At 44.8% G+C, this 21722-nt stretch overlaps 1 long non-coding RNA gene across 1 annotated transcript; it reads left to right on the forward strand.

The window, feature by feature from the left end:
• Positions 1–17007: 17007 nt before the first annotated feature.
• On the forward strand, positions 17008–18931 carry LOC116625137. Its single transcript, XR_004298002.1, has 2 exons — positions 17008–17366; positions 18222–18931. It is a non-coding gene; the product is annotated as an uncharacterized LOC116625137 (long non-coding RNA).
• The last annotated feature ends 2791 nt before the right edge of the window (positions 18932–21722 follow it).

Here is a 21722-nt window from a genome sequence, read left to right on the forward strand (position 1 = left end):
GAATTCCTCATATCAGTGAGGTCATATGATACATGTCTTTCTCTGTTTGACTTATTTCGCTCAGCATAATACCCTCCAGTTCCATCCACGTCGTTGCAAATGGCAAGATCTTATTCCTTTTGATGGCTGCATAATATTCCATGGTATATATATACCACATCTTCTTTAGCCATTCATCTGTTGATGGACATCTTGGCTCTTTCCACAGTTTGGCTATTGTGGACATTGCTGCTATAAACATCGGGGTGCACGTAGCCTTTCGGGTCCCTACTTTTGTATCTTTGGGGTAAATACCCAGTAGTGCAATTGCTGGATCATATGGTAGCTCTATTTTCAACTTTTTGAGGAACCTCCATACTGTTTTCCAGAGTGGCTGCACCAGCTTGCATTCCCACCAACAGTGTAGGAGGGTTCCCCTTTCTCCGCATCCCCGCCAACATCTGTCATTTCCTGACTTGTTAATTTTAGCCATTCTGACTGGTGTGAGGTGGTATCTCATTGAGGTTTTGATTTGGATTTCCCTGATGCCGAGCGATATTGAACACTTTTTCATGTGTCTGTTGGCCGTTTGGATGTCTTCTTTGGAAAAATGTCTATTCATGTCTTCTGCCCATTTCTTGATTGGATTCTTTGTTCTTTTGGTGTTGAGTTTGATGAGTTCTTTATAGATTTTGGATACTAGCCCTTTATCTGATATGTCATTTGCAAATATCTTCTCCCATTCTGTCAGTTGTCTTTTGGTTTTGTTGACTGTTTCCTTTGCTTTGCAAAAGCTTTTTATCTTGATGAAGTCCCAATAGTTCATTTTTGCCCTTGCTTCCCTTGCCTTTGGCGATGTTTCTAGGAAGAAGTTGCTGCGGCTGAGGTCGAAGAGGTTGCTGCCTGTGTTCTCCTTTAGGATTTTGATGGACTCCTGTCTCACATTGAGGTCTTTCAACCATTTGGAGTCTATTTTTGTGTGTGGTGTAAGGAAATGGTCCAGTTTCATTCTTCTGCATGTGGCTGTCCAATTTTCCCAACACCATTTGTTGAAGAGACTGTCTTTTTTCCATTGGACATTCTTTCCTGCTTTGTCAAAGATTAGTTGACCATAGAGTTGAGGGTCCATTTCTGGGCTCTCTATTCTGTTCCATTGATCTATGTGTCTGTTTTTGTGCCAGTACCATACTGTCTTGATGATGACAGCTTTGTAGTAGAGCTGGAAGTCTGGAATTGTGATGCCGCCGGCTTTGCTTTTCTTTTTCAACATTCCTCTGGCTATGCGGGGTCTTTTCTGGTTCCATATAAATTTTAGGATTATTTGTTCCATTTCTTTGAAGAAAGTGGATGGTATTTTGATGGGGATTGCATTGAATGTGTAGATTGCTCTAGGTAGGATTGACATCTTCACAATATTTGTTCTTCCAATCCATGAGCATGGAACGTTTTTCCATTTCTTTGTGTCTTCCTCAATTTCTTTCATGAGTATTTTATAGTTTTCTGAGTACAGATCCTTTGCCTCTTTGGTTAGATTTATTCCTAGGTATCTTATGGTTTTGGGTGCAATTGTAAATGGGATCGACTCCTTAATTTCTCTTTCTTCTGACTTGTTGTTGGTGTATAGGAATGCCACTGACTTCTGTGCATTGATTTTATATCCTGCCACTTGACTGAATTCCTGTATGAGTTCTAGCAGTTTTGGGGTGGAGTCTTTTGGGTTTTGCACATAAAGTATCATATCATCTGCAAAGAGTGAGAGTTTGCCTTCTTCTTTGCCGATTTGGATGCCTTTGATTTCTTTTTGTTGTCTGATTGCTGTGGCTAGGACTTCCAATACTATGTTGAATAGCAGTGGTGATAGTGGACATCCCTGCCGCGTTCCTGACCTTAGGGGGAAAGCTCTCAGTTTTTCCCCATTGAGAATGATATTCGCTGTAGGTTTTTCATAGATGGCTTTTATGATATTGAGGTATGTACCCTCTATCCCTATACTCTGAAGAGTTTTGATCAAGAAAGGATGCTGTACTTTGTCAAATGCTTTTTCTGCATCTATTGAGAGGATCATGTGATTCTTGTTTTTTCTTTTGTTAATGTATTGTATCACGTTGATTGATTTGCGGATGTTGAACCAACCTTGCAGCCCAGGGATAAATCCGACTTGGTTGTGGTGAATAATCCTTTTAATGTACTGTTGGATCCTATTGGCTAGTATTTTGGTGAGAATTTTTGCATCCATGTTCATCAGGGATATTGGTCTGTAATTCTCCTTTTTGATGGGGTCTTTGTCTGGTTTTGGGATCAAGGTAATGCTGGCCTCATAAAATGAGTTTGGAAGTTTTCCTTCCATTTCTATTTTTTGGAACAGTTTCAGAAGGATAGGTATTAATTCTTCTTGAAATGTTTGGTAGAATTCCCCTGGGAAGCCATCTGGCCCTGGGCTTTTGTGTTTTGGGAGATTTTTGATGACTGCTTCTATTTCCTTAGTGGTTATAGGTCTGTTCAGGTGTTCTATTTCTTCCTGGTTCAGTTTTGGTAGTTGATACATCTCTAGGAATGCATCCATTACTTCCAGGTTATCTAATTTGTTGGCATAGAGTTGCTCATAATATGTTCTTATAATTGTTTGTATTTCTTTGGTGTTGGTTGTGATTTCTCCTCTTTCATTCATGATTTTGTTGATTTGGGTCATTTCTCTTTTCTTTTTGATAAGTCTGGCCAGGGGCTTATCAATCTTGTTAATTCTTTCAAAGAACCAGCTCCTAGTTTCGTTGATCTGTTCTACTGTTCTTTTGGTTTCTATTTCATTGATTTCTGCTCTGATCTTTATTATTTCTCTTCTCCTGCTGGGTTTAGGCTTTATTTGCTGTTCTTTCTCCAGCTCCTTTAGGTGTAGGGTTAGGTTGTGTACTTGAGACCTTTCTTGTTTCTTGAGAAAGGCTTGTATTGCTATATACTTTCCTCTTAGGACTGCCTTTGCTGTATCCCAAAGATTTTGAATAGTTGTGTTTTCATTTTCATTGGTTTCCATGAATTTTTTTAATTCTTCTTTAATTTCCTGGTTGACCCATTCATTCTTCAGTAGGATGCTCTTTAGCCTCCATGTATTTGAGTTCTTTCTGACTTTCCTCTTGTGATTGAGTTCTAGTTTCAAAGCATTGTGGTCTGAAAATAGGCAGGGGATGATCCCAATCTTCTGGTACCGGTTGAGACCTGATTTATGACCTAGGATGTGATCTATTCTGGAGAATGTTCCATGGGCACTAGAGAAGAATGTGTATTCCGTTGCTTTGGGATGGAATGTTCTGAATATGTCTGTGAAGTCCATTTGGTCCAGTGTGTCATTTAAAGTCTTTATTTCCTTGTTGATCTTTTGCTTAGACAATCTGTCCATTTCAGTGAGGGGGGTGTTAAAGTCCCCCACTATTATTGTATTGTTGTCGATGTGTTTCTTTGCTTTTGTTATTAATTGCCTTATATAGTTGGCTGCTCCCATGTTAGGGGCATAGATATTTACAATTGTTAGATCTTCTTGTTGGATAGACCCTTTAAGTAGGATATAGTGTCCTTCCTCATCTCTTATTACAGTCTTTGGTTTAAAATCTAATTTGTCTGATATAAGGATTGCCACCCCAGCTTTCTTTTGGTGTCCATTAGCATGGTAAATGGTTTTCCACCCCCTCACTTTCAATCTTGGGGTGTCTTTGGGTCTAAATGAGTCTCTTGCAGACAGCATATCGATGGGTCTTGTTTTTTAATCCAATCTGATAGCCTGTGTCTTTTGATTGGGGCATTTAGCCCATTTACATTCAGGGTAACTATTGAAAGATAGGAGTTCAGTGCCATTGTATTGCCTGTAAAGTGACTGTTACTGTATATTGTTTGTGTTCCTTTCTGGTCTATGTTGCTTTTAGGCTCTCTCTTTGCTTAGAGGACCCCTTTCAAGATTTCTTGTAGGGCTGGTTTCGTGTTTGCAAATTCCTTTAGTTTTTGTTTGTCCTGGAAGCTTTTTATCTCTCCTTCAATTTTCAATGACAGCCTAGCTGGATATAGTATTCTTGGCTGCATATTTTTCTCATTTAGTGCTCTGAATATGTCCTGCCAGTCCTTTCTGGCCTGCCAGGTCTCTGTGGATAAGTCTGTTGCCAATCTAATGTTTCTACCATTGTAGGTTACATATCTCTTCTCCCGAGCTGCTTTCAGGATTTTCTCTTTGTCTCTGAGACTCGTAAGTTTTACTATTAGATGTCGGGGTGTTGACCTATTTTTATTGATTTTGAGAGGGGTTCTCTGTGCTTCCTGGATTTTGATGCCTGTTTCCTTCCCCAAATTAGGGAAGTTCTCTGCTATAATTTGCTCCATTATACCTTCTGCACCTCTCTCTCTTTCTTCTTCTTCTGGGATCCCAATTATTCTAATGTTGTTTCGTCTTATGGTATCGTTTATCTCTCGAATTCTGCCCTCGTGATCCAGTAGTTGTTTATCTCTCTTTTTCTCAGCTTCTTTATTTTCCATCATTTGGTCTTCTATCTCACTGATTCTTTCTTCTGCCTCATTTATCCTAGCAGTTAGCGCCCCCATATTTGATTGCACCTCATTAATAGCCTTTTTGATTTCTACTTGGTTCGATTTTAGTTCTTTTACTTCTCCAGAAAGGGTTTCTCTAATAACTTCCATGCTTTTTTCAAGCCCAGCTAGTATCTTTAAAGTGATGATTCTGAACTCTAGATCTGACATCGTACTAATGTCCATATTGAGTAGGTCCCTGGCAGTCGGTACTACCTCTTGTTCTTTTTGTTGAGGTGATTTTTTCCGTCTTGTCATTTTGTGCAGAGGAGAATAGACTAATGAGAGAACAAAATGCTAGCAGGGTAACAACGTCCCCAGAAAATATACTCTAAACAAATCAGAAAAGACCTGAAGCAGTGGGAAAAGAAAGGGAAAGAGAGAAAAAAGAAAAAGAAAGAAAAAAAGAAAAAAGAAAAAGATTAAGATAAAAACAAACGAAAGCAGAACAAAACAAAACAAAACAAAAACAGAATGTGATCAAATATGATCAGGCTGGATTATAGATCAGTGCCACACACTAGATTTTGGGTGTATTTTGGTCTGTTAAAAGAAAGTCCCTCCCAAAATTTTAAAGAAAGAAAAACTTATATATGTACAAAAATAAGGGTTGATATGATGAAGGGATGGAATATGACTGTAAAGATGGAAATTATAAAAAATTTTAAAAAAGGATTTGATAAGTTGTTTGAAAAAGGAAAGAAGAGGATTAAAAAAAAAGAAAGAAAGAAAAAAGGGAGAGAATGTGATCAGGCAGGGGAGTAGAAAAAAACCATACACTAGAGATTTAGAGTATATTTTGATCTGTTAGAAGAAACTATCTCAAGATTTTAAAGAGAGAACAACTTATATATATATGCCAAAAATACGGGTAACTACTATGAAGGGATAGAATATGACTTTAAAAATGAAAAATAAAAATGTTTTTTTTTTTAAAAAGGGATTGATAAGATGTTGGTTAAAAAAGGGAAAAAGAAAAATTCAAAAAAAAAGAAAAAAGGAAAAAAGAAAAAAAGACAGTTAAAAAAAATAATTAACTTTGAAAGACTAAAGAATCATGGTAAAAAAGTCATGAATTCTATGTGCAGTGTTCCCCTAGCGCTGGAGTTCTGCCGTTCTCATTGATCGGTAAACTTGGTCTTGGCTGGCTGTTCTAGCTGATCTTCTGGGGGAGGGGCCTGTTGCCGTGGTTCCCAAATGTCTTTGCCGGAGGCAAAATTGCCCCGCCCTTGCCGGTCCGGGCTAAGTAATCTGCTCGGGTTTGCTCTCCGGAGCTTTTGTTCCCTGCAAGCTCTCCGTACAGCTTTGGAGGTGGAGAGTGAAAATGGCGGCCTCCCAGTCTCCGCCCCGGCGGAGCCGAGAACTCGGGGTCCTGCTCCTCAGCGAGCCCCCAGAGAAAAGCCGTCAGTCACTCCCGTCTCCCCGGTCTCCGGCCACACTCCGCGCTCACCCGGCCTGTGACCGCGCCTTTCTATCTGGCACCCGACCCCGGGTGGAGTCTCCAAACCCAGCAGATCCCCGCAGTGCGCTCCCGCACCTCTCCTCCCGGGGGAAGAAGGTGAGTCTCCCCGGATCTGCCGCTTGTTGGGTCCCTGCTGGAGGAGCAGTGGCCCGACTGTGCCGCGGATCACGGTTTATGGCAACCCCGAGCTGAGAGCCCGCGCCTGGGCTCCGTCTCTGCAGCCGGCTTCCCTGCTCCGATACCTGGGAGCTCTGCCGCACTCAGGCACCCCCGGTCTTTCTGTGACCCCGAGGGTCCTGAGACCACACTGTCCCGCGAGGTTTCCACCCCCCACTTCGCCACCAGAGTGACGTCCCTCAGCGGAGCAGACTTCTAAAAGTTCCGACTTTGTGCTCCGTGGCTCTATCACTTGCCAGAAGCGGCCCTCGGAGGCCCCTCCCCCGCCGTCTGTCCTCCCGAATATCACCACGGATTCACTTCTCCGCACGTCCTACCTTCCAGAAAGTGGTCGCTTTTCTGTTCAGAGAGTTGTTGCTCTTCTTTTCTTTGATCTCCTGTTGAGTTTGTAGGTGTTCAGAATGGTTTGATCCCTATCCAGCTGAATTCCTGAGAGGAGACGAAATCCAGGTCTCCTACTCCTCCGCCATCTTGCTCCGCCCCCCCAATCTTTCTTTTTTTAGTCATTCTCAGGATGCCCCCTTTGTCCTTAGGGTTGCTTCCTTCATAGTCCCAAATCTCTGCAGTAGTCCCAGGTGCTCCACCCGGAGACAAGGTCCAGAGGTAAAAAGGAAGCCATCTCTTCCCTGGGTTACATTGGAAGAGTGGGGACACCTCTCCCATAAGCCCCCAGCAGACTACTCACATCCCATTGGTTAGCACCGTGTCATGCATCTTTACCTGACCAGTGACTGGCAAGGAGAATGGGACCACCATGAGTGGCTTAGACAGTAGCACTCAGAGCGTGGTCTTCAGACCAGCAGTATCAGCATCACGGGATGCAAATTCTCTGACCCCATCCAGACCTACGAAAGCAGAAACTCTGGGAGTAGAGCCCAACAACTGATATTTTAACAAGCCCTCCCAGAGATTCTGGTACACATTAAAGTTTAGGAACCACTGGCTGAGACCAAGCAAGATTTGCTTCTTCTTAAAACCCACCTCCCTAGAAACATGTGGTTATGATGAAGGAGGAGGTATGTGTAAACAAAATCAGGGTTCTTTCACAAAGGAGAAAGGAGTGATGAGAGAACAGAGCCAACATTATCTGCTATAATCACTGTGGCAATTTTTTTCCCCCTTTTGACTGGAAAAGTACTCTTCCCATACAATCAGCTTTAATTGCATATACCCTGTAACTATTTTATGGGTGGTTCAAAGAATGTTCTTGGATATCCTGAGAAAATTTTCACCTAACTCTATTTCTACACAATATCCAACAAAACAACAACCCTTTAGCAATGCAAAGGTTTCCTATTATCCTCAGGACAATTCTATAAGGTGCAAAGAGCTGTTGTTACTACATTTTCATTTTACAGACAGGAAAACTGAAGCTCAGAAAAGAGAATCACACAGCCAGCAGATTTCAGGGCCAGGATTCTCATTATAGATCTTTGGTTCCGACTCTTTCACTCCTTCCACGATGATACCAAGCTGCGTCCCAAGTAAACATGGGTAGGCAGAAATGGCCATGACCCAAAGCAACCTAGGTCAGAACTCTGCCGGGGGAACGGCCTCCTGCAGTGAAGTCTTTTAGGGAGAAAGTCATGACCGTTTCAATGACTTTCATCTGTATGGTTGCATCCTATGCAAGATGTTGGAATTCCAGCTACAAGAGAATCTGACAGCTAGAAGAAATGGCAGATCTCCCCAACACTGTTAAATGTACAGTGGAGAGATTTTGCATGCTTCTGCCCAGGAAAATGAGCATTTTCATTAATACCATAGATTTGATGAGTGACCTAAAGTTCAGCAAAACAGATGCTGCCTTGATCACATTGAAATTACCTAAGAAGATCATTTTCTCAAGAAAAATCCAAAAGACTTTTTTATTTCATTTTTGTGAGCTAGAGATATGGATGATTTTTAAGTCTTAAATTTTTTTAAAAAGGCACACACAGTACACATTCAAATACATTCTATCAGTGGCTTTCAGCTAGGGGACCCAGGCTGTAGTGTTCTCGAACAGCCATCAAACCAGGAGCTCAATCCCCAAAGATCACATAAGGTTCCCGGGGCAACAGAACTCAAGAAACGGAGCCGTCATGTTTCTCAACCCAGGGACCCCAACCTCCTAGTACTGTAGCCATTCTACAATCCTGTCAGGAATTCCCTTCAGATCCTGAGACCACTTTTTACTAGAACAAGCCTGCCTGAGACAGGAATCCTATGAGCTCTGTCACAGCCCAGGTCAACCCTAGGAGATCCTCAGGAGGGATCTGGAGAGCCAGGGTGCAGAAAATGCCATGTATTGGGATATTTATAAGAGAATGAGGTGTGCAGCAACTTTCACTGAGAAGACATGTAAAGATTTCAATGGAAACCCTGGATAAATGACAAGGGTGACAACTGTCCTGATGTCTCTTGTCCTAGGATTCTCCAAGGGAAATGGTCACCTCCAGATTCTCTATTCCTGGCCCTGCTTCTGATTTTCTTCTTGCTTGTAGGGCCTCAGTTTACCCAAAATGATGGTCTCTGAGCTCTGCAGTTCTACGAATCTGTGCTGGACCAGCTCTCCAGCTCCGGATTTTAGCATCACTCCAACCTGACCTGGCTAAAATCAAATGCACCTGCTCACCAAGATGCTGTCAACAAGGAGAACTTTCTTTTTGATAAAGAAAAACCCCCTGCTCCTGCTCCACCGGGTCCTGGCATATCTGCAGGATCCTGTCCCTGACAGAGTCAAACATCTTCATGCGGGAACCCAGGTGGAGGAGAGCACATTCTGCCCCTCAGTCCCACAGAAGCACTGGAGTTCAAAGTCCCAGAAAGAGCTCTGCCTAAGAGGGGTTCATGAATGCTTTATCATTGTTCTGCTGAGCAGTTACCCCCATGCCAGGCAAGTCAGAACAAGCCTTCTAAGCCATGGTGATGGATGTTTGCAGGAAACCCATGGGAGTTATTAATATTCATGTTCCCGTCACACTTTTGCAAGTAATGGAAGCTTGTTTTCTGTAACACATCATTAGGTGAGGAAGACAAGTGACCTCCTAGAGTTTTGAAGCACAAAGGGTGGTTGCCCAAGACCCAGAAGGGAGTGAGGGAAAAGCAGACAAGGTGAGGAGGTTGAAGGTGTTAAACTTTCTCATTTTGGAAACTCCCAACAGACCCTTGCAGTGAATACAGACCTTCACGGGCCCCTGCAAAGCGAGCAGTCGTGGAATGTGGGGCTGTTCCCAGTCTCTCCCCCCTCACAGAGGATACCAGGACTCGATACGGGGTGTCTAAGGTCACAGCTTTTGAGAGCACAGCGTGGCAAACTGGAATATCTGGGCCGAGCCATCGTGCCTGCTTCAGAGCACTGGAGGGGCCTCAGACTCAGGGTCCAAATGGCTGGGAGTCACAAGGGTCAGAATGAGAGCATTTGCTGAGCTCAGGGGAGACCAGGTGCACAGCAGCAGGAATGGGAGTGCGGGAGGGTCGAGGTGTGCAGCAACCAAAAGAGCCGGTCAGTGGGGCTAGGCAGCAGAGCGAGGATGACGCGCAGGTGTCGCACGCCGGGCATACCCCCCTAAAACGTGAGCTGTGTGCACACGCCCCACTCACGCCTCAGAACACTCCCCACGCTGTACTATAATTAGGCACGTGGCCCCTCCGTGCCTCTGTTTCCTCATCTGCAAAAGGAGCCAAAGGGCAATCCTCGTTGTGTTAAAGAGTTCGAAGAGTTAATACTGCATACACGAACGTGCACAGCACGCTCCCTTCAGTGTGAGCTACCATCATCATTACCGTTCACATCATTTCTGTGTCCTTTGCTCTCAGTAGACTGAATTCTCTGGAAGCCGAGACCGCCTCTCATTGTACCTACGGCCCCAAAGCCCAGCACCGTGCTTGGCACAATAAATACCTGGGGAATGAATGCATCAGTGAATGAATGGTCCGTTCCCTAATCCTGCCGGTAGGAAAGACCTCCCTCCACCCTCCGGCAGCACAGTCATTGCTTCCTAATAGCACCAAGGTTAATTCATTCGATACATAATTATTGATCACGTGCTCTGGGCCAGGTGCCTGTTCTAGAGCCTGGGAATACCGCAGGGGGCAGACATCACAAGACTCCCAGGCCGTGTGAAGCTTGCCTTTTATGGGGAAGACAAATGAACACACAAAATAAATAGGTAAAATATGTCATCTTAGATGTGGATCTGTGCTGTGGAGAAAAACTGAATGGCAAGAATGTCAGGGAGCAGGGGTACTCCTGCCTGAGAGGTGGGGATCCTTGCAGTCAGCCCAGGAAGGAAGGATGCCAGCCATGAGGATGTTGGAGAACAGCCTTCCAGAGACAGGGAACTGAAAGCGCAAAGATGAGCTCATTTTCACTGTGCTCGAACTGGTGATGGCCCAGGGACAGGTGTCAGTCCTACTAAAATGAAGAAGTCAAGCCCCTGAGTGATCAAGGTTAGTTTATGGTACCAAGTTTCCCACAAAGGTCAAAGCACAATCCTTTATTAACTAATGCATGTTTGTGGAGTGAAACTGGGTTTCTCAATCCGATGAGGAAGGGACACTCTGAAATATATATGGAGATAGTGCCTAGTACTCTACCTGACACACGGCAATGGCTTTCAACGCTTATTCGTGTTCTTCCGGTCGGATTCCCTCACCCTCCTCAACTCCCACTCTTCCAAAATGCCACAAAGGAGGGAAAACACTGGAAGAGGGGTTGTTCTGTTGCTACTTGGGAGCATGGATGGGGAGGGGGAAGGAAGGGGTCATTGGCCATTCGTGTAGAGGTTCTGCACTCTGACTGTGAGCAGCTCGAGAGTACCAATCTCCAGCCTCATGAGGATGCCCAGCAGAGGGCTCGCCGTGTAGTAAGTACTCAGTAAATGCCGGATACAAGAATAAATGGAAACGACAGTGCAGGAAGGAACAGGTCATGGGGCACGGGGCTGTCGTGTGCTCATTTCATGAGCCGCGCCAGGCTTCTGCGCCAGCAGGAGCCAGTGACTCCCACAGAGCGAGCCTTGACCGAGACCGAACATCTCAGGAGCTCAACTCTCTTACTGCCTTGCGTGTGCACTCCCTCAAATGCTACCTGGCGTTTCGGGCGGTGAGTGAGTGGCAGCCCACAGAGGGGGGTTTGGGTGATTTTACTGCAGTTTAGCTTTGTTGGCATTTAGAGAAATCATCCCCTTCTGTAATCTTAAACTTTAGCTCAGTGTTCTCAGAGAAGATATAAATTATTAAACAAAGGAAAGTAACTCTGGCTTCAGATCAGATGGCAATTAGCATCACCTAGCACTGAGAAAAGTCCCTTCATGTGGTCCACATGTCAGCATAAGGAGCTTACAATTTGGCTACCAGGCTCAAGTTCTGGCTGATATTAATCTTAGATGTGCCTGGAACCTAGAAAAACTAATTGACATTCACCCCGACTAAAAGAGAAAAGAAAACCAAAAAAAAAAAAAAAGAGAGAAGAAAGAAGGAAAATCTTGATATAAGAACAGAGAGAATTTACATTAACTGCTCATTTTCTATGTCCCACGTAGGATACAGAGGTCTCATTTTGATTTTTAGATCACGAGGAAGGTGCTACGATCTCTGCTTCGCAAACGAGGAAACTGGGGTTCACAAAAGCTAAGTAACTCACCCAAAGGCACACAGCAGGATGAGGAGGAGGAGTGGAGTCTCGATCTGCTTCATACTGCGCTGCTTGTCTGAGAAGAAAGCAGGGGACCCCGTAGGCAGCCACAGAGTCCACCCCAAAGGGCTCATGGGCCATGAGCCATGATGCCCCGGGAAGGGTTTAAATCCGGGTACCTGCTCTGAATGAGCACACTAGGAAGGACAAATGAGTCTTCACACATAAATGACATCAGAATTCTTTCCACCCCCGGAGAAAGCAAAGATGTTCCTTTATTACAAACTGAGCACAAGTCCTGAGGTCCTAGGGCGCTGTTCCCCGGCGTTTTCTTCACTCTGATCTCCCACTTCGGCACGTATTGTGTCTCCCCAACACACAGTCAATATTTGTTGAATGAATGTTCTTATGGAAAACCTATCATGGAAATAAAAGATTATAACTGACCCACCTATGTACCTCTGAAACAAATAACGCAGTATGTGTTAAGAAAGAAAAAAAGAAGAAGAAGAATGTAGCAGGAGGGGAAGAATGAAGGGGGGGAAATCGGAGGGGGAGAAGAACCATGAGAGACAATGGACTCTGAAAAACAAACTGAGGGTTCTAGAGGGGAGGGGGTTGGGAGGATGGGTTAGCCTGGTGATGGGTATTGAGGAGGGCATGTTCTGCATGGAGCACTGGGTGTTATGCACAAACAATGAATCATGGAACACTATATCTAAAACTAATGATGTAATGTATGGGGATTAACATAACAATAAAAAAATTAAAAAAAAAAAAAATAACTGACCCACCTAAATTGGGTTCAAAAACGGAGAAGGCTTTAAGCATTGATTTTGTTTTTTGTTTTTGGTTTTTTCTGAGTCCAAAAGTAAATCTCCTCTTGGAAATCAGAAAGTGGCGGGAGTTACTGACACTGGGATATGGGGAGAGGGGAGGTTGAATTAATCAGGTATCAAAAAAAAATCTTTATTTACCTAAGAGTCCCTCTGCCCCTTCCAGCTGCCTCGTACAATGAATGATCTTCTCAGAAATAAGCATGGAGGGGGTGTGGTTTAAAAAGGCAAATAAAAGAATTCAAAGGACACCATCAGAAAGGCACGTAGGGCTCCCAGGTCAGAGTTCTAACTGGTCAGACAAGTGTTAAGAGGGTGGAGGAAGAGCAGAGGGCTGCAGGGCAAAACACTCTCCAACCACCCCGACAAAAATGAAATCCTGAACAACGGAAGCCAGAAAAGCAGGGAAGAAAATACTGCCTCAAAGATTCCTAGTCAAGCCCTTTGACCCACCTGGAGAAGCCACACATGCAAGCTGATGGGAACGTTCCCGGGCCTTTCTAACCTGCCAACAGCGGCACCCCTGGTCCTAGACCACCTGCTCGGTGCGACCCCAGCCGGACATGCCAGCTGAGCATCCCAGGACCATCAGCGTTCACGTCAGCCCGGTGACTTTGGAGCCTGAGGAAAGAGCCAGCTCAAACATTTCACTTGGGATCATGCCAAAAATCAGCTGCCCAAATAACAGCCCCATAACCAGCTCCAATCAGATGGTCCCTCTGGATGAGAAGGGTCATTCATGCTGCCAAGAAATGGGCCACGTGGCAGTGAGAAATAGGTAAAAGACACTAACAATGTGATAAAGTCTACGTCTTTCTTCCTTGGAAATTTCAAACCTTCTTCAAACAAAGACCTAGAGATGTCCCCTGACGTAGCTACTCTCTGCCATTCTATAACTCACTCACTTTCATTAAATAGCTAGAATGTATCCAACATCACCTCTGTGCCCAGCACTGTTTTAAGTATTTAGAAGTATTAGCTCATTTAATGCAAAAAAATTCTATGATGTGAGAAATATTATTACTCCCATTTATGGATGAGGAAACTGAGGCCCCAGAACGTTTAACTTACCCAAGATCACAGAGTTCCAGAGCCTTCATTCCTACCTGCTCCATTATACTGTATCTTATATTAGGATCACAGGGAAAGCCTCTTAGATTTTTCTCTCACTTGCTGTTATTGACAGAGTAACCTCCCTGTCTTTCCATTGGGAACATGTGTGTGTTCCCGAGGCTTTATTCAATTCAGCAGAGCCAATGAAACCTTATTCGGCACCTGCCCGGAGAAAATCGGGGTTAGATGCAAGACAGGCTCCACCTGGTGGTGGGACTCAGTGCTCTCCCCACTGCAGCTCGGTCCCCAGATGTGGGACATGGCTTCGGACACTGCTGTATCATAATGTAGAGTGGGATATCCTGTGCAATGAACAAGAAGTTAGATGCTCTTGCATCCCTGCCTGACCTGCTTTCTCTCCTCCTTATTTAGTCCCTGACTTTATTTCCAGATTGTGTCCTCATATCTGGTTAAGTGTGAAGAGTTAAGCCTCCAGCTTCCTACCAACTCCCCTCTCCCAAGTCTTTCAGGGGCATGACTTAGGCCAGCTCTGCTCTAGGCCATATTTCCCTAGACCTTCTCTCTGTTAGATTCAGTTGTCCTAGCCCTCTACCTTCACAGAGAGTAGTCAAGACTTGGAGGTGGGCCTCAGAGAAAGGAACCTAGGAAGCTAGTTTTTAGTCCAGCGTTTGAGCTCTTCAGGAGGCAAAGACACTGTGACTCATATATGGTGAAGCCAGCTCACCCAGGCCATGAGTTCCTCATGGGGGTTTTGACTGACACCAGTGGTTATCAATAGTGTGTTACTGTCTGGCCATGTCCTCCATGTGGATCTGCCTCAAAACCAATAGTGGTGAAGAGAGACTAATTGAGAATTCTGGTTTTCAGAATTTTGAAACCTGCCATGTCTACCTCCATCTTGGAAACATCTTAGTGATATAAGGATCAATGAACCATGGTCCTTCTCTACCATCAAGGAACATACAATCTAGAGGGAATATAGACTTAAATGCAAGTAGTCAGGTGTAAGTAGGCAGAGGACACACGGTCTACCCGAGAACACAGAGGAGGGCATGATGGCTTTCAACTAGAGCCATCAGAAGAAGCAATCAGGATTAACAGGATTTTGTAGGCAAAGGAAGGAAGCACATTCCAGGTCAAGGGAACAACATGAGTGGAGACAATGAAACATGAAAGGCATAGGGTTTGGAGAATATCAGTGATTGAAACATTGGTTGTAGGAGAAGCTCAATGAGAGATGAAGCTGAAACCAGGTCATAGAAAATCTTAAATGTCATATTAAAGGACATGGTCTGTGTCCTTTGACAAATAAGCAGACATTCTAGGTTGAGTATTCTCTGAAGACTTTCACCTACTTCTCTCTTGAACTCGGGACTAGCAAATCCAGCTACATGGACTTGGCACATCCCCACTTGTAATTACCATACACATCTCAGGCCTAATATGTCCAAACCAAACTCCCGATCTTTTCCCCACACCTGTTCTTCCTGTGGTCTTGCCCATCTTCCTGCTGCTAGATGCCAAAACCTAGGTTTTACTCCTTTGTTTCTCTCACACCCCATAGCCAACCTCTCAGCAAATTCTAATAGCTCAACCCTGAAAATACATCCAGAATTCTACCACTTCCCACCACCATCTCCACAGTGACCACCTTTTTCCTACCTCCACGATTTCTTACCAGGGTTGTGGCAAGAGCATTCTGTCACCCACCCGGAATCTAGTCTCCACCCAGCAAGCAGAGTGATCCTTGGAAAATGTAGGTCAGATCATGTCAGTCACTCCTCTGCTCAAAACCCATCATGAGTTTCCCTCTCATTTGGAGTAGAGGTCAAAGACATCCTACATGACCTGCCCTTGCCCTCTTCTCTGAGCTCTTCTCCTCCTGCCCTCTCCCCTTGCTTCACCCCAGCATGCTGGCTTCTTGACTGTTACACACCAAACATGCCCTACCTCAGGACCCTTACACTTGCCACTTTCTTGGCCTGGATCTTGAGATGGGAGATTATTCAAAATTATCCAGGTGAGCCCAGTGTAATCAAAGACTCCTTACAAGGAGGGGACAGAGAGAGAGAGAGAGAGACCTGCCAGAGAAAATGGGAAGGCCACATAATAATGGAAGCAGAGGCTGGAGTGCTGTGGCCACAAGCCAAGGAATGCAGGCAGCCCCCAGAAACTGGAGGAGGTAAGGAACAGAGTCTCCATAGAGCCTCCAGAAGGAACCAGCCCTGCTAACACCTTGATTTTAGCCCCCTAAGACTTATCAGGCTTCTGGTCTCCAGAACTGTAAATCAATTTGTTGCTGGTTTGAGCCACCAAGTTTGTGGTCATTTCTTATAACAACAAGAGGAAACTCATACACCCGGAGAACCAGGAATGTCGGTCACAAGTAGAGAGGACACTGGACAGGGATTACTGGATCTCCTTTTACTCTTAAAATGCTAAGAAACTAAAGGGGCTTTAAAAAAATAAAATCACTGTAGCCTCTCCTACCTTCTGGCTCCTTCCGTGGCAAGATGGTGGAGGCGGAGGCCAGCTCTGCCCCAGTCCCCATCGATTCAGCTGGACCTCTTTTGTAGCAGGGGCTTTAGCAAACACAATTTCCAGACCTGACATAGAAAAATCGTCTTATTTTTTAAGAGCATTAGCTTTCCTAGCTTTTTCGCTCTTTCTGTTTTCCCTGATGGGAGGAGGAGAAAGAGAAGACTTCATGCCCCAAAGTAGAAATAATTACCTTCAGGACTGCAAGACCACAGTCCTACTGCTTATGCAGCTCTGATCAAAGTCAGTCATGAATTAAGCACAAACTGTAGCCTTCTATTCACTATTTCTTTAAATAATCTTTCTGCCTCTCCCCTTTGAGGAAAAAAAAAATGTAAAAACTGAAGACTAGCATTAACCATAATGATAATGTTTCACATTTATATTCTCGAAGAGCATTAGCATCATTAGGCAGTTAATGCATAGGACACATCTCTCAGTGAGGCAGGTCAGTCCTGTCATTCCCTCTTAGCGACAGGGATCTGGGGTCTGTGAGATTCAGCCCTCACTCGTCCAGTGTCATCCGTCAGTCACAGAGCCAGGGCTGGAAACCAGGTCAACAGAAACTCACATCTCTCCGTCACGTGGAGAACCACGAGCTGCCAACAGCCTCCAGAAAAGATTGTGTTTTCAAAAAAGGGGAAAAAAAAGAGTTTCTCAATTAAGAACAGGACTCGAGTTGTGTGGTTCCTCTTCTTTAGGAGAGATAAGAATAAAAAACACAGAACAGACGACAGTATAAAAGCCCAGGGCTAGGCTGTGCGGCATAGATGGTAAGAGCTAGGCGAGTTTGGAGAAAGGAGACGTTGACAGTGAAGGTGTGTCTATGCAGAGCTTTCTTTTCTCACAGTTCACACCAAACCGAATCCGCATGCATAGCTCTGAGAGGGGCTCTGCATTTGCACAGTGGGGGCATATACATAGCCCACCGAAAGACAAATGTAGCTCCATCTGCAGCAGAAAAGAATGCATTAGACATTAGCAGACCGGCCTCTTTGCTCCTCTGTTCTAGCAACTGACCTGTATTTAAGAAATCTCCTATCGCTCAGTGATGGCATTACTACAAGATTCATGTGACCCAGCCTGGATCCCTGCTGCGAAGAGACAAGACAGAGAGGTACTCTAGTACTTGACTTGTCTTATCATTTGCTGAAATGAACCAATATGTTAAGTAGTCCGACATCTCACTTAAGGCTGCTAGGTGATTTCAGTGATTTTTTTTTTTTCAAAGCGACAGAGATGAGTTAAACCAATGGTTCCAGACTCTGGGATTTCACAGAACAACTAAACCTCCCCTCCCCACCAACCAAAAAAAAAAAAAAAAATGTGAAGAACTCAGAAACTTTTTGTTTGGGCAAGTAAAGGCATTTTTTTTTTAAATGGTATCGTCTATTACCATAATTTTATAAAAGAAGTGGCATTTCAATGTCAAATAATGTAGAAGGACCTAATCTCAGAAACCTAACATAAAATTCATGTAGCTCTATGAAAATGCACTACATTGTGCTTGTTCTTCTCATTTCACTGAAGGCTGGCGAGAACTTTACGATGTTCTGGCCACAGCTGTAGACCGTGTCTGGGAATTCCTTATGTCTCTGTCAGCTCTTAGAGATCTCATTCGCCACTTCGCCATTGGGAAAGCCTGGCCATCTATCTATGTTGGTGCTTTTTTTTTTAAAAGATTTTATTTATTTATTTGACAGAGAGAGAGAGATCACAAGTAGGCAGGCAGGCAGAGGGAGAGGGAGAAGCAGGCTCCCCACGCGCGGAGCACGGAGCCCAATGTGGGACTCGATCCCAGGACCCTGGGATCACGACCTGAGCCCAAGACAGCCACTTAACTGACTGAGCCACCCAGGCGCCCCTACCTATGTTGCTTCTTGAAGCCACAGTGACAGACTGTGCCTGCAGAGGGTGGTCACTGAGGGGACACTTTATTTTTTTTCCTTTTCTTTTCTTTCTTGAAGTACAGCTGGGGAAGAACAAACACTTTCATCCATCTACCGAGCCACTCATTCATTCATTTATGGAGCACCTCCTGAATGCCGGGGTCTGTTTTAGGAAACGGCGAAGCAAAGAAGAATCTTCGAGCCCTACTGATCCATCCATCACGGAGCAAGGGCGACAATGCAGCACACGGCACATCGCAGCGCCAGCGTCTCTCCAAGCAGAGTCAGAGCTGGGGGGCTTGGGGTGGGGGGAAGGAGGGGCCGTGTGCATGTGCAGCACCCACCAAAATTCCATTTCCATTGTGCACACCCTGGTAACGACGCTGACAGCAGGCATATCTTCAGATAAGGCAGACAATGATACATCCCACTGTTCTAATTCTGGAACTGCTATGCCACCTCATTAATATGTGAAAATGTGTTAAAAAGCTGCTGATAAACAGCTGCACAGAGGCAGAAATAGTGGCTCCCATCACATTTGCAAGCTTAATTGGCTCTCAAGCATGGCATGAGAAACGAAGCTTTGCCTGCATGTACAAACCGGGTAATTTGCTGTAATACTCCACTTTATTGGTAGACATTTTGCCATATCATGTCTCCCCAACCACAGTTTCGGGACACTTCTGATTTACACGGCTCTGTTAACGGCCTCTTTCTTAGAAAGAACTGTCGTATCGACTGGCACAGTTGTTTGAAAATTCCAATTTATCAATAAAACGGAAGATTGACTAGCTTCCATGCATTGCACAATTTCTAATAACGCAATTTCTATTCACTCAGAGAGCATTTGATTAAGGAATTAGATGCAAGTTATATATAAATCAGCACGAGCTGAGCCCCGAGTCAACTGAGGCCATGGGAAGTGCACTTCTCAGGCGGGAGGAGTAAAACGTGATCCCAACCCAGGATCGGACCGGGAGTTAGCAAAGAGGTTTCTCTGAAATGTTATAGCCAGAGCAGATTTTCATTCCTCACCGCACTGCTCCCCAAGGCCGGGGCACAAGCCCCATTTCACCTTACCTTGGGGATGGCCACACTTCCCGCTGGAGGAAGAGTCCCAAGTGAAGCTCAATTCCAATTTCCTCCTTTCTCCCCCCACGTCTCCCCTTTCACAAGACAGATTGATGGCCTCCTCAGGTGCCTCCTGACTGCACCCGGAACAGGGGACAGCAACACCGAGCTCGCTGAATTGATTTCCACCGTGTCCCTATTTAGACCAGCCCTGGGCAGGTGATTGTCATCACTGCCCTCCCTTCAGCCTCCCCCATCACACAGAGGAATTACAGCTGGTTGGGGGAACTTTTCTTCTGGATAAATATTAAACTGCCAACTGGCAACTGCTCTTTCCTTCTGGGTCGGGGATTATGTATTCGTGTAATTTTTATATTGTGTTTGTTTTCTTGGTAAATGGCTTACTTCTTATTACTGGGTGGCAGGGTGGGGAAAGGAATCATGTAACTCTAGGGGCACATTCTGCTTGATAAAAGGCAGATAATAAAAAGGTGGCTTTTTTTAAATGCACGGAGTGCAAAAGTATGTAACTTAACTGAACCCGAAGAGCCTTGAATCCTACAATTATCCAAGCAATATCCAAGCAGTGCTTGGAGCAGAGTAACTTAGAAATGGGATTTTTCTTTTTAGAAGAATTTAGATGAGTCTCTTGGCACATACGTCTCCTTTCACCTACCTCTCCTGGACCCTGTCTGCACCCCCACCCCCTGGAAGAGTGCAAAAACAGCCTCTGGGGGCACCTGGGTGACTCAGTCGTTAAGCGGCTGCCTTCGGCTCAGGTCCTGATCCCAGGGTCCCGGGATCGAGCCCCGCATCGGGCTCCCTGCTCAGCGGGAGGCCTGCTTCTCCCTCTCCCACTCCCCCTGCTTGTGTTCCTGCTCTCGCTGTCTCTCTCTCTGTCAAATAAATAAATAAAATCTTTAAAAAAAAAAAAAAAAACAGGCTCTGGGTCAGCGTGTCCCATGTCTAGAAAATGTGAATGTTTCCTGGCAATGCCAAGAGTAGGGGACCTTAGAATTGCAGATGCAGGAGGATTAAGTCAAAGCCCTTGGTATAAAATCTGACCTCAATAAGACACTACTGGGCAAAGCATTCCAACAGCAATTACACAGGTCGTAAAGGGGGGAAGTACCTTTTAAAACCAAGAAACGCTTCTGCCAAAATTATGCACCCCTGAGGGTCGAATGAGGGGTTATAAATGCAGGACATCACTCTCCTTGACCTCAAGCGGGGGCACCTTTCTTCCATCAGCTGCCATAAAACCTGCCTGCCTGGGGGTTTCTGCAAGGGGCGCCGGGCTTCCTCTTCCAAACATCTATCGTCTCTCCCATGGACAGCTTCTCAAAAGCAGCAATGATCCTTTCATTTGTGCCCGTGGCCTCCCTTACAAAGCTATTCATACATTTACTCTATACCAGGACCTATCTCAGCTTCTAAAGATGCAGAGATGGATCAAATTCTAACAATAAGATGACTTCACACAGCAACCTCTAGGCCAGAAGTCATTTGGGGGCATTTTCTTACAGTTTTGAGGTTCTCATGATAGGAAATTATTCATTCAGGTCTATTTTGAATTTTGAGCCCTTATTAAGCATAGGCATTATGCAAGGTGCTGGAAATCAAAAGATGAGTAAGTTACATCGCCTTGTCCCTAAGAAGTCACAAGCCTAATGGAGACACGTGCATAAACACACAAGATCATGAGTAATATCCCTCGGCTGCAGATGGGAAACGGAGGAACAGAGATTCACCCTGGCTGAGACTGGGAACAAGGTTCAGTGGTCCCGCTGAGGTTTGCAAAACAGGCATGACCACCTTAAACTAAGGGAACAAGAGGTAAGGGCCTGGGCTTGGGGCCAGACAACACAGGTTCAAATCCCAGCTCCTCTACGTGCTGTGTGATCTTGAGGAAATTACTAAACTCTCTGTGCCTCTATTTCCTCTTCCGAGAAGGGAGGCTAATAAATCCACCTCTTCGAGTTGTTTTAAGGATTAAAGAAGAGGCACCAAACATGATGCTTGCCCAGCCCCATCGTTGGCTGTGCAATGTTACGCAAGTTTTTGGAACTGTGTGCTTCGTTTCTACAAAATACCCACTTCGTTGTATGTTGAGAATTTAATGAAAAACACATGTAAACTTACACTCTTATATCAATGCCTAGCACGAAAACTTATTATTGATGTTTTTATTACTACAAACACACCCCCAATGCAATAAATAAAAAAAGCTTTACATTTTAAATTATGTTTTCATATTCAAAGGAAAAAGCCTGGAAATCAGAATTTTAATTAAAGGGATTTAGGGAAATTGATCAACCTCTCTGGGCCGTGGTCTTTTTCCTGGATAAAGTTACCTCTTCCAGAACCTTCCCCACCACCTCCTTCCTGGGAGGCAGAATCAGGGTGCAACACATCAACAGCACCTGGAACAACCATCGTGGGACATCCTTGGTGACAGCCTCCCAACTCATCTGTGCGCTTGGGAACTAGTACTTGACTTTCATCTATCTATC

The sequence above is a fragment of the Phoca vitulina genome, unplaced genomic scaffold (genome assembly GCF_004348235.1).
Source record: "Phoca vitulina isolate PV1807 unplaced genomic scaffold, GSC_HSeal_1.0 scaffold73, whole genome shotgun sequence".
Classification (NCBI taxonomy): domain Eukaryota; kingdom Metazoa; phylum Chordata; class Mammalia; order Carnivora; family Phocidae; genus Phoca; species Phoca vitulina.